Genomic DNA, 12,429 nt, shown 5'->3' on the forward strand with positions numbered 1-12,429 from the left:
GTATGTATGTATGTATGTACGTATGTATGTATGTATGTATGTATGCATGCATGTATGTATGTATGTATGTATGTATGTATGTATGTATGTATGTATGTACGTCCGTACGTACGTACGTATGTATGTATGTATGTATGTATGTATGTATGTATGTATGTATGTATGTATGTATGTATGTATGTATATATGTATGCATGCATGCATGCATGTATGTATGTATGTAAATATGTATGTATGCATGTATATATGAATGTATCTATATATGTATATTTCTATGTGAGCGTCTCTATGTGTTTTCTCCTACCACCACTTGACAACGGTGTCCGTTTGTTTATGTACCCGTAACTTAGCTGTTCGGCAAAAAGAAACCGATGGAATAAGTACTGAGGTCGATTTGCTCGACTAAACCCTTCAAGGCAGTACCCCTCCATGACAGTCCAATGACTGAAACAAGTAAAAGAAAAAATATATATATATATATACGTAACTATATCTCGTGAGCTTCCAAATCTTAAACAGGTCTAAAAACGAAATTTGTTCAATCAGAAATAGTATGTAATAGGATACAAAGAAGACATTATCAAAAAACAGTTCATTAGAATATTCCAGCAATTAAAAGTTAAAATAACAAGAACCGATCCAAGGAAAGATTACTTCTAACATTAATATGAACCTACACAACGGTAAAACCTACATTAATAAAAACTCCAATCGTCCACTCTTATTTATTAATTGATTCATTTGTGACGCTGGTCGATATATCTGTAACCTGCCCTTAGATAAGTCCATATTAGACAAAGTTAAAAAAAGCCCTCAATGTTGGTTTCCTTGTCCTGTTTTTATTCTTTAAATGTACTGTATTTGTATTGCTTTTACGTCCTGTTCTTGTCATTTTTTTCTTTCCTTGTTTTACCCTTCTGCAAAAGAATTTTATTTAAATCATTTTTCCAGGAAGGACTGCTTCGGCCGGATCGTGTTCTGCCCTTACCTTCGAAACACGCATTAAATCGAACCAGGGGCAGCTGAAAAGTCCGTTTACTTGTTTGTTTTTATGTTTTCGTTTCTCGTTGTGTTCTACGTTTATTTGTGGTGTCCTGTACTTATATATATATATATATATATATATATATATATATATATATATATATGCATGTATATATACATATAGATGTAGGTGTGTACATATATGTATGTATGTATGCATATGTTTTATTTGTTAAATTGTTATTATATATATATATATAATTTTTTTCGTAATGAGATAAAAAAAACCAAGGCTGTGTAGATTTTAGATCATTTATAGGTAGAAGGCCTTACAGCTGTTTCCGGGATATTTATTATATCCTTTCATCGGAGACAGTGTGAGAGGATGATTAAGTAATAGTTAATTTAGATAAGATACAAAATAGAGAGTGAGGTGGCGGAGGAATATATCATATATATATATATATATATATATATGGCTGCACTAGGTGTAATCTACTCAAAGAAAAAGAACGATTATCTATTCACATAAGTTGTCTCCCTTTAAATCAATGGAATTTAGTTTTTACTTTTGCATTATTCTGCTCTCATTGCACAAGGTCTTGTGTCCTCGTTAACTAATTTAATGATCAGTGCACTTTCGGTTCAGTAAAATTTGAAAGCATCCCGCGTTAGCCAGAGACAGAACATCGTCAACATATCACAAATGGGAAATCAATGGACAAAACTTCTGACATGTTTTCGCTGCCGTCGATGCTGATACTATTGTTGTTACCAAACATGTTAGCTGCAGTGTTGTGCTTTTTAAATATTTTTATGGAAATGTAATTACTCTTTTACTCATTTACTCTCTTACTTGTTTCAGTCATTTGACTGTGGCCATGCTGGAGCACCGCCTTTAGTCGAGAAAATCGATCCTAGGACTTATTCTTTGGAAGCCTAGTACTTATTCTATCGGTCTCTTTTGCCGAACCGCTTAGTTACGGGGACGTAAACACACCAGCATCGGTTGTCAAGCGATGTTGGGGTGGGGAACACAACACACAAACATATACACACACATACATACGTACACACACACACACACACACACACACATATATATATATATTCATATATACGACGGTCTTCTTTCAGTTTCCGTCTACCAAATCCACTCACAAGGCTTTGGTCGGCCCGAGTCTATAGTAGAAGACACTCGCCCAAGGAGCCACGCAGTGGGACTGAATTCGGAACCATGTGGTTCGCAAGCAAGCTACTTACCATACAGCCACTCCTACGCCTATATAATCGTTTTAAATATTTTTAAACATTTGTTTATTTTTGGGATTGCTCATTAATATTTTTTGTTGTCGTTTTTGGAAGCTATTTTGGCTTCTCATTTACGCTATTTATTTGGGAATGCTATTCATTTAGGAGGCGATCCTCCAAAATGAGAAATCATTTTTACTCTACTACTAAACCGTACGAAAACGATAGACGTATTTATAAAAAGCGATTAAGGTACTTAACCAAGTATGGGGTAAACTCTGCCGAACACTCAATGTCCAAAACAAAAAAGAAATTTTTGTAGTTACGGCTGCAGTATGTTGAAAATAATAATAATTATAATAATAATAAGAGCACTCTGCGCAAACCTCCACCAAGGTATCACCAACATCCTTTCAACGTTTAGCCAGAGATGATTTTTTAAAATGAGAATATCTGAGAATAAACTCAACTGCTCTCACAAACGAAAATACTAAAAATGAACCTGACTGCTCTCAAAGATTAAGTAAAAAAAAAAGACAAAAGCAAAAAATCACAGGAAAATAATCCAGAATCCTTGTCCGGTGCCTGATCGATTCCAATGAGGGTCATGGAATATTTGAAGGAGCTGTAGAAAATTTAGTGACAGTAATAAATAATTTATTCAAAGTTAACAAATTCACCATTCAAATTAGTTACAGCCTAAAGGTAGATAACTGAGAAAGACTTGAACATTAACGTAAGACATTGATCATGTAAAATACATATAACAATTAATCCACAATCCTTGTCCAGTACCGGATCGATTCCAAAATCTAACCAGTTCGTGCCAGTCACGAGGCCAAACATCCCTGAAAAATTCATCCGAATCCATCCAGCGGTTCTTGAGATATCTTGTCCATGGATAAACTAACAAACACGACTGAAAACAATACCTTCACCTTCGCTAAGACGGAAGTAATAATAATAATAATAATAATAATAATAATAATAATAATAATAATAATAATAATAATAATAGTAGTAGTAGTAGTAGTAGTAGTAGTAGTAGTAGTAGTAGTATAGTAGTAGTAGTAGTAGTAGTAGCAGCAGCAGCAGTAGTAATAATCTGTGGGCAAAACGGTGAAACCGTATGGCATATTACCAGTCAATGTCCACCACTAGCCCAGAAGGAATATAAGAGACGCCACGACAATATAACCAGGCTTGTCCTTTGGACACTTTGCAACAAGTATGAACTTGACAGAGCAAAAAATTGGTACGACCACAAACCTGAAGGCATTGTCGAAAATAAAAGTGCAAAAATCCTATGGGATTTTATGATTCAGTGCGACTATGAGATTGAGAATAGGAAGCCGGACATAGTCTTAATTGAGAAAGAAAACAAACTATGCTGGATCATAGACATAGCATGCCCAGCTGACAACAAGACATGCGATAAGGAAGAAAGAAAAGTCGAGAGATATGACAGGTTAGCTTGGGAAGTTAAGCAGTTGTGGTCGATGAAAAAGGTAGCAGTAGTACCAATAATCGTCGGATCCCTGGGAACGGTGAGCAAAAATCTCGAGAAGTACGTGGAATAAATAGGGGCTGCAATAAGGGTAGAGCACTCACAGAAAACAGCACTGCTTGGAACCGCTCGAATACTCCGGAAGGTGCTCGAAAAATAAGAGGTGTTACCTTAGTTCACTGGTAGGGGACAGCTGACACTGTAGTACATCTCCAGCGTTGGAAGTTGTGAAAGGCAATAATAATAATAATAATAATAATAATAATAATAATAATAATAATAATAAAGGTTTCAACTTTTGACACATGACCAGTAGCTTTGGGGGAGGGGATGAGTCGTATACATCGACCCCACTACTCAGCTGGAACTTGTTTTATCGACTCCGAAAGGATGAAAGGTAAAGTTGATCTCGGTAGCATTTGAGATCGGAATGTAAAGACAGACGAAATGCCGTTTAGCATTTTGTCCTGCGTGCTAACAATTTATTGCTACACCATCTTAATAATGATGATGATGATGATAATAATAATAATAATACTAATACTACTAATGATAATGATAATAATGATAATAATAATAATAATATTAATAATAATAATAATAATAATAATAATAATAATAATAATAATAATAATAATAATAATACAGACGAATACAGATCTGTTAGCCTTAAGAAGCTACGATACGAGCAATGTTTTCATTCAGGTAACTCGGAGGCGATGTTGTCTCAAAAAGTTAACTCTAAATAGACAGATCCGTCCCCTAATGTCAACATCCAAGCTCGTCATTCCTCAACGATAACAAAGCAAAATACACACCGAATCGGTCGTCATCCAAGTCTACAAGGGTCGCGCCCCCAGTGAGGAACCAGACTGAGTGCGAAAAATCAGCTACTGGTACAAATCTTCCTGAAACACAGCATCTGGAAGTACCCCACAGCTGAAATATTCCAACAGATGGCCATCCACGCTCGTCATCAAATAATCAAAAGAAAAATAATGAAAAATGGTGGAGGGGAGATAATAAAGAAGTTCTTCAGGCTTTCTATCGTGCCATGCATTTCCCCACAAATAAATCTAATATTGAACAATCCTACCTAAACTGGAGAGAGAAGCACTTTGAAGAAAGATCCTACATAGATAGTATCAAACTTGCCAACGTCAGAAGAAGCATTATGAAAAAGAAATTACTAACTGAATTAGAGATTGACCAAATTAAATAATCAGTAAAGGATAAAAAGAACAAAGTTGCAGTTAAAGAAGATACTACTGAGGAAATAATTATAGACCAACCCAGGTCTGATGAAAATGCAGTAATGATAGAAAGAGTCAATGTAACTGATAAGCAAAGGAAAATACTTTCTGAACCAACCATAAACACCAAGGCAGATGGAAATCAAATAGATGAAGGAAGTCACACAGAAACTGACCCAACTGAACTAGATGATCTAAAAAATAAAACCATGCTTGAATGGCTGAAAATTAAAGAAACCAGTATGAATGAATGTGACACTCTCCTAAAAATTCGCAACTCTAACCAAAACCTGAAAGTAATTGGTAAAATCCGCCTTGCACTTAAGTAGATAATTTCAGCTAATGATGTTGATATTACAAATCTCAATCACCGGTACTATGCATCTACAAAGATCTCAACGATTCTATGTGGTGAAAAGATTAGAAAACGGCAACATTCTCACAAAAAGCCAATTTAGCAACAGCGTATTCAACACCAAATTCAGTTACTTATGTCTGACATAGAATGTTTTAAAAACTTTAAGTTTGACAAGAATATCAAACCAACAGAAATCCGAAAATTATAGAAAAAGTATATAAAAACTATACTTGATATCGATATCATCATAGAAACTATCAAGCAAAAGGTATCTGCTAAAGCTTACCGCATGGCACGGTATGAAAAGCGCGTTAGATTCTTCAAGGACAACATGTTAAAAAATAACACAAAATTTTTTTTACAGGAAGATAGGGAAAATACCAGTTATAGCAAAGTCTGTCCCATCAAAAGAAGTGCAGGAATTTTGGAATATAATTTAGACAGAAGAAAAACACACAATAAAAAGGTCCCTTGGATTGATAAAATATCTACTGACTTAGACTTCTTAGAAGAGAAAAAATGGGCAGGTATCAAGAAGTCAAACAAATTCTTAACTTCTGGTTGAATGCTTTCCAAGAGAGTCATGAACTTCTAACAAAACTTTACAACAATGTTAATGGTGTTACATTTTCCCTTTCAAACAATGAAGAAACAAATGAATCAAAAAATTATAACCCCACAACCTGCTTAACCACAATGTATAAAATGCTAACATCTGTCTTGACTGAATACGTTAATAGTTTTTTTTAACTGAAAGTAGTATATTCCCTAATAAGCAAAAAAGATGTAAACGTGGGTCCTATGGTTGTAAAGAGCTATTCATCAATAAGATGATCTTGGAAGATAGTCACAAACTACACAAGAACTTGTCAATAGCCTAGATAGACTATAAAAAACCTTTTGATAGTCTACCACATAGCTGGATTGCGAAATGTCTGGAAATTTATAAAATAGCACCTACTTTGCGAAACTTTTTGTCTGTAAGTATGAGATCATGGAGAACCACTCTGACTTTGAACAGTGACAACGAATCTCTCAATGCTGGGGATGTAAGAATTTCATGTGGCAATTTCCAGGGTGACTCTCTATCATCACTCCTCTTTCATCTAGCCTTAATACTTCTCTCAAAATTGCTCGATGATATACAATATGGCTATAAAACGTTTAATAAAAATATAAATAATCTTTACATGGATGATTTAAACAGAATAAAGGTGAGTCCATCATCATAATCCTCCTCCTTTTCTTCTTCATCATCATCATCGTTATTATTATTGAGTGAGAGAGTAGAGCATGCCATCAAAGTGATACATAGGGTAAAATATGCGAAGTCCTGTATACTCAGTCATTACTACCCGTCTGATGAGGTACACAGACACATGCATCACAACCATATGTGCGCGACATGGTGATTTCATATCACGATAAACAGCACATGACCTTGCAGGTGGGACCCTGTTAGTATTTTCTTCAGGTCGAGTAGCACATCCCACTCAAAAGGTCACAGAATAAGGGTTGTTTAAGGATGTTGAACAAAACACCCATGTTTCCAGAGGTGAATCATTCAAACCTCAAAGAATTCCTCTCAACACATGGCTATGATGCTCCCCTACTACTTCTGCTTGTGATTAGAGATGCACATGTTTATCAGTCACTGAGGGAGACGCTCAACTGGTTAAGGTTAAATAACTGACAAGCAAATCTGTGGTATTGAGCAGAATATTTGCTGTAGCCCATCTTTTATAACAAGACAAAACATTGTACATGATAACACTTGCAATCTGCTAATATCAGAAGCCATGAGTGCCACTGCCTGATTAGAAATTATTAAGGCGGCGTGCTAGTAGAATCTTTAGCACGCCGGGCGAAATGCCTAGCGGCATTTCGTCTGCTGCTACGTTCTGAGTTCAAATTCCGCCGAGGTCGCCTTTGCCTTTCATCATTTCAGGTCCAATTAAATAAGTACCAGTTACGCACTGGAGTCGATGTAATCGACTTAATCTCTTCCTCCAAATTTGAGACCTTGTGCTTCCAGAGAAAGAATTGTTATTATTATAAATTAGGTACCAGTTAAATAACGGTGTCAATCTATGACTAGATTTGTGACCTCGTGTTTATGATGTAAATCATTTTTATAAAGTCAGCGCTTTCTGTAGTTGCGCTGCTGTGCGCATTTAAGAAAACGATTAAGTTTTACTAGTTAATCAAACTGAGAGTGTAACAAGAATTATGTTGAAAAGAAATATATAAAAATAGAAGGTGAAAGAAAAGTAAAAGTCGCTATAAAAAATACATCAAACTTACTTCTTGAAGACGATCTTACTGGTATGAAAGACAACCGCGTTAGTAACTAGCTAAGATATACTGTGAAGTCGTATCACCCAGTCTGATTGAAATATCGCTGCAAACTGTTACATTTAATCGAAGACCAGAAAAAAAGAAGAATGTTTATGTGAATATGGGTGGAGAGAGTAATAACATAAGAGCACGGTCAATATACTATGGCATTAAGGGAAAAACATCAGGTGACATTAATTCTTATTTAACAAGTATGGTAGATTAAAACTGAAATATTCACGGAACGACATAATTTTTTTTGCTCTACTGAAGGTGAGACCTGCTGTTAAGCAAGTCGATTGGACGTTTTCCGTCAAACGCTCCATGCTTAATTGTTCTTATAATTGCCTAAATGCAAATGGATGTCAAATGCATATGTACATACATACAAACATACATACACACATACATGCATACACACATCCATATATACACATGTATATATATATACATATATATATATACTCTTTACTCTTTTACTCTTTTACTTGTTTCAGTCATTTGACTGCGGCCATGCTGGAGCACCGCCTTTAGTCGAGCAAATCGACCCCGGGACTTATTCTTTGTAAGCCCAGTACTTATTCTATCGGTCTCTTATGCCGAAACGCTAAGTGACGGGGATGTAAACACAGCAGCATCGGTTGTCAAGCAATGCTAGGGGGACAAACACAGACACTCAAACACACGCATACATATATATACATATACATATATACGACTGGCTTCTTTCAGTTTCCGTCTACCAAATCCACTCACAAGGCATTGGTCGGCCCGGGGCTACAGCAGAAGACACTTGCCCAAGATGCCACGCAGTGGGACTGAACCCGGAACCATGTGGTTGGTAAGCAAGTTACTTACCACACAGCCAATCCTGCGCCTATATATTTATATATAGCAAAGGAGGGAGAGGAGAGAGAGAGAGAGAGAGAGAGAGAGAGAGAGATAGATGGATGGATAGATAGATAAATATGCACATACACACACGCACACGCACACAAACACACATACATGAGAAATTAAGATAACCACACGTTTATGTTATTATGTCATAGATAAGTGAAGGCTGTCGCCGGAAAGCAGCATCGATGGAGCTACGTAAAAGATGAGTATTTTCTTGTAGAAGACCTGACTTTAAACCCTCCATACATATAAAAGCATTGATTGTCTCGAACCCGCAACTTATGCAGGAATGTAGGAGTGCCATCCTGCTATATAGTGTGTCTTACTCGTTTAAATCTGACCGAACACGTACATTTCCAGGTCTGTTCTCGCCCATCTTCTTCCAAAGAGAAAAAGAGAGAGATAGATAGAGAGAGAGAGAGAGTAATGGAGCTCAGAACTGAACTGGTGCCATATTTACCAATCCAGAAAGGATGAAAGCAAAACTGATTTCACCAGGTTTTGAACTCAGGTGGCAGAGGCGCGGAATTAATACCGTGAGGAATATTATCCTATTGTCTAACGACTGTGTCAGTTGGCCGAGCCATAAGAGCTTTGTCGTGTTCTTAATATACAACATGAAGTCGACATGCTGAAAGTCATGCCTGAACAATTTAGAGAATTGAGTAATTTCATTCTGCGTCATTGTGTGTGTTATGGATACGTACGTACATACATACACACAACTTTAGCACGCTGGGCGAAATGCTTTGTGGTATTTCGTCCGCCGCTGTGTTCTGAGTTCAAATTCCGCCGAGGTCGACTTTGCCTTTCATTCTTTCGGGGTCGATTAAATAAGTACCAGTTACGCACTGGGGTCGATATAATCGACTTAATCCATTTGTCTGCCCTTGTTTGTCTTCTCTGTGTTTAGCCCCTTGTGGATAGTAAAGAAATAGCCATTTCGTCTGCCGCTACGTTCTGAGTTCAAATTCCGCCGAGGTCGACTTTGCCTTTTATTCTTTCGGGGTCGATTAAATAAGTACCGGTTACGCACTGGGGTCGATATAATCGACTTAATCCGTTTGTTTGTCCTTGTTCGTCCCCTCTGTGTTTAGCCCCCTGTGGGTAGTAAAGAAATAGGTTTTGAGGGAGCTAATGTAGAAAATATTTTTTCACGAAGAACAATGCCATCTTATGTTCACATGTAGTAATGTTCATTATATAGACAGGCGCCATTGATCTGAATGTAAGTCTTCTCTTGGTGCCGGTGAAATAAGTACCAGTAATATCTATCTATCTATCTATCTATCTATCTATCTATCTATCTATCTATCTATCTATCTATCTATCTATCTATCTATCTATCTATCTATCTATCTATCTATCTATCTATCTGTCTGTCTGTCTGTTTGTCTGTCTGCCTTTCTGTCTATCTGTCTGTCTGTCTACTTGTCCGCCTGTCTGTCTATCTATTCATAAACATGTGTTTATATATATGCATATGTTATATATATATATATATATATATATATATATATATATGCGTGTGTGTGTGTATGTGTGTGCGTGTGTGTGTATGTGTGTGTGCGTGTATGTCATTGTGTACATGTATTTTTAGGTTAATTTTAGTATTACTGGTAACATGTAACCAGGTACAACCTGTCGCATGATCGGGCTGTCAGCCACTTAACCAACAACCCTACCAAGCTTGGTAAAACACTCACAACTTCGTTTACATCCAGTTATGCAGACTTTTGGGCAAACGCCTACGTTGTTTATTTAGATAACGGGATTGGCCATCTGCAAGGCCTTTCCTTACTTTAAAAGGCATCAGGCGAATCATCGCTTGATTTTTTAATTTCTCTGTCATGTGTTGCATACTATGGTTGGCTGTAATCAAGAAAAACGCTATATGAAGAAATGAAAGCAAGTGACAGCATGGATGATGATCTCTCATATCATCTGCTACACATGTGTAAAAGTGTATAGCTCCCTAGAAGGACTGAAAAGCCACGTCCATGCTGCTAATGTTTAAGAGAACAACCAAACGTTGCTCAAAATCGAGTGGCAGCCATCATGCATGCATGTTTGTCTGTCTGTCTGTCTCTCTGTATGTATGTATGTATGTATGTATGTATGTATGTATGTATGTATGTATTTTCTTTCTTTTTTTAATTTAGAATAAATTTTGACCGGCCACTGATTTCGTAGCAAGGTTATGAAGGAAAGTATCTTGATTTAACCGTCACTCTTTAAATCTTAAGAAGGTCTTGCAGATTTTTATAGTCTCAGATATCGAGATCATTTGTAGCGTATGAATTATGGATTTGCATTCTCTCTCCAAGTTTCTAAGTTCAGCCATACTTTGCTCCAGACGGGTTGAAATGTATCCTGTTGCTCCAAAGCTGAAAGTGTATATTGGGTATTGGATTTGGAAACTCTTTATCAATAGTTCATGCATGTCTTCTTTTTCTTGTATTTTTCTAACCACATTCGTGTCCAGGGGCAGTTGATTTCCACAACAAAGCATATTTTTTATTTGTGGTGCCACACAACGATATCTGGCTGGTTGTGTTTTAACTTGATGAATGTTTTAATTTTCAAGTTCCTCCAGTATTCCTTAGACAACATCGTTTGTAGGTAATCTCTTTTTGTTATTCTGTTCCAGATCGTTCTGACCACCGTATCATGCCTCGTGGGAAGATAATATCTGGAAGACGTTTCCTCACAGTTGGCAATAAAATGGTCGATGTCTTTAGTCTTGGTTTTGCACAGCCCACATTTGCTGTTTGTCAAAGTTTTCTGGCTTTTATATTGTAGGTACTTGGTGGGGATTTCTTGTTCTTGGATTGCATGACTGTAGCCTTCAAAGTGGGATGCCATAAACTTGGGTAGATTTGTGTAGTACTTGAAGTTCCCACCGCCAATCTCCGACTTCGCCTATCCCTGCGGCCCCTTCCATCTGTCCTTCTGCAACGGCGCTTGCGGTGGTTTGGCCATGCATGTAAGGCGTCCGGTGGGCGAACTGAGCCGTGATGTCCTTCTCCCAACTCCACTTCCCAACTGGTGGAAACGCGCGGGCGGGCAGCTGAAGACCTGGGCTACGACGATCAAGGAGGACCTCTCCGTGCTCACGGGTCCGCAGATGGTCGGCCTGCGCCGATGGAACCGTGACTGGCTCTCTATCTCCAGTGAACTGGCGCTGGACCGTCGTGCGTGGACCGCCATGGTTCGAGATGCCTCGAGGGTGCTAGAAGAAGCCGACTCAACCCACCCAGGGTGAGTGTCGCCACAAGTAAGTAAGTAAGTAAGCCATAAACTTGTCGGTACTCCATGCCAAGCTGTTGACATGATCGGTCCCTTCTATGGTTTGTGTTTTGCATGCCAAGCACCCATGTACTACCTCCTCAGTGAACTGGTTCATTTCTTTTTCTGTTGTTCTGATAAATAGAATTTACCAATGCTCCTTGGGGAGAGAGATCTGTATCAGATCTTATTTCATATCTCTCCTCAAGTTCATTAGCTTTCCTAATTATGTTGTTGGTTTCATGTTCACAAATTTGGGCAAAATTGTTACTAGTCTTTTTTCTATGCTGTAGATGTTGTTTTAGAGGCACAATCCGTGCTTCATATGACATCAATACAGATCTGAGACTTTGGCCACAATCCTTGCATGGGAAGTACAACCTGTCTACATCAGGTATAGCCAACTTCGGTGGCTATACCAGAATAGGGAGCTATTTCTAGCACTAGAGTTAGCCACTTAACGTTAACTCTCTTATATTTATATTTATATATATATATATATATATATTTATATTTAGGGTATTTGTTATGGCTGGTCAGAGAGTGACCAT

General features: G+C 37.4%; 1 long non-coding RNA gene across 1 annotated transcript in view; it reads right to left on the reverse strand.

Moving 5' to 3' along the window:
* Window positions 1–7,787, reverse strand: part of LOC118762137 — a 24,340-nt gene extending 16,553 nt beyond the window's left edge. The window contains exon 1 of the long non-coding RNA XR_004997915.1: window positions 7,658–7,787. This is a non-coding gene — a long non-coding RNA (uncharacterized LOC118762137). The remainder of the gene's footprint in view (window positions 1–7,657) is intronic.
* Window positions 7,788–12,429: the final 4,642 nt, after the last annotated feature.

Source organism: Octopus sinensis, linkage group LG2, assembly GCF_006345805.1.
Source record: "Octopus sinensis linkage group LG2, ASM634580v1, whole genome shotgun sequence".
Classification (NCBI taxonomy): Eukaryota; Metazoa; Mollusca; class Cephalopoda; order Octopoda; family Octopodidae; genus Octopus; species Octopus sinensis.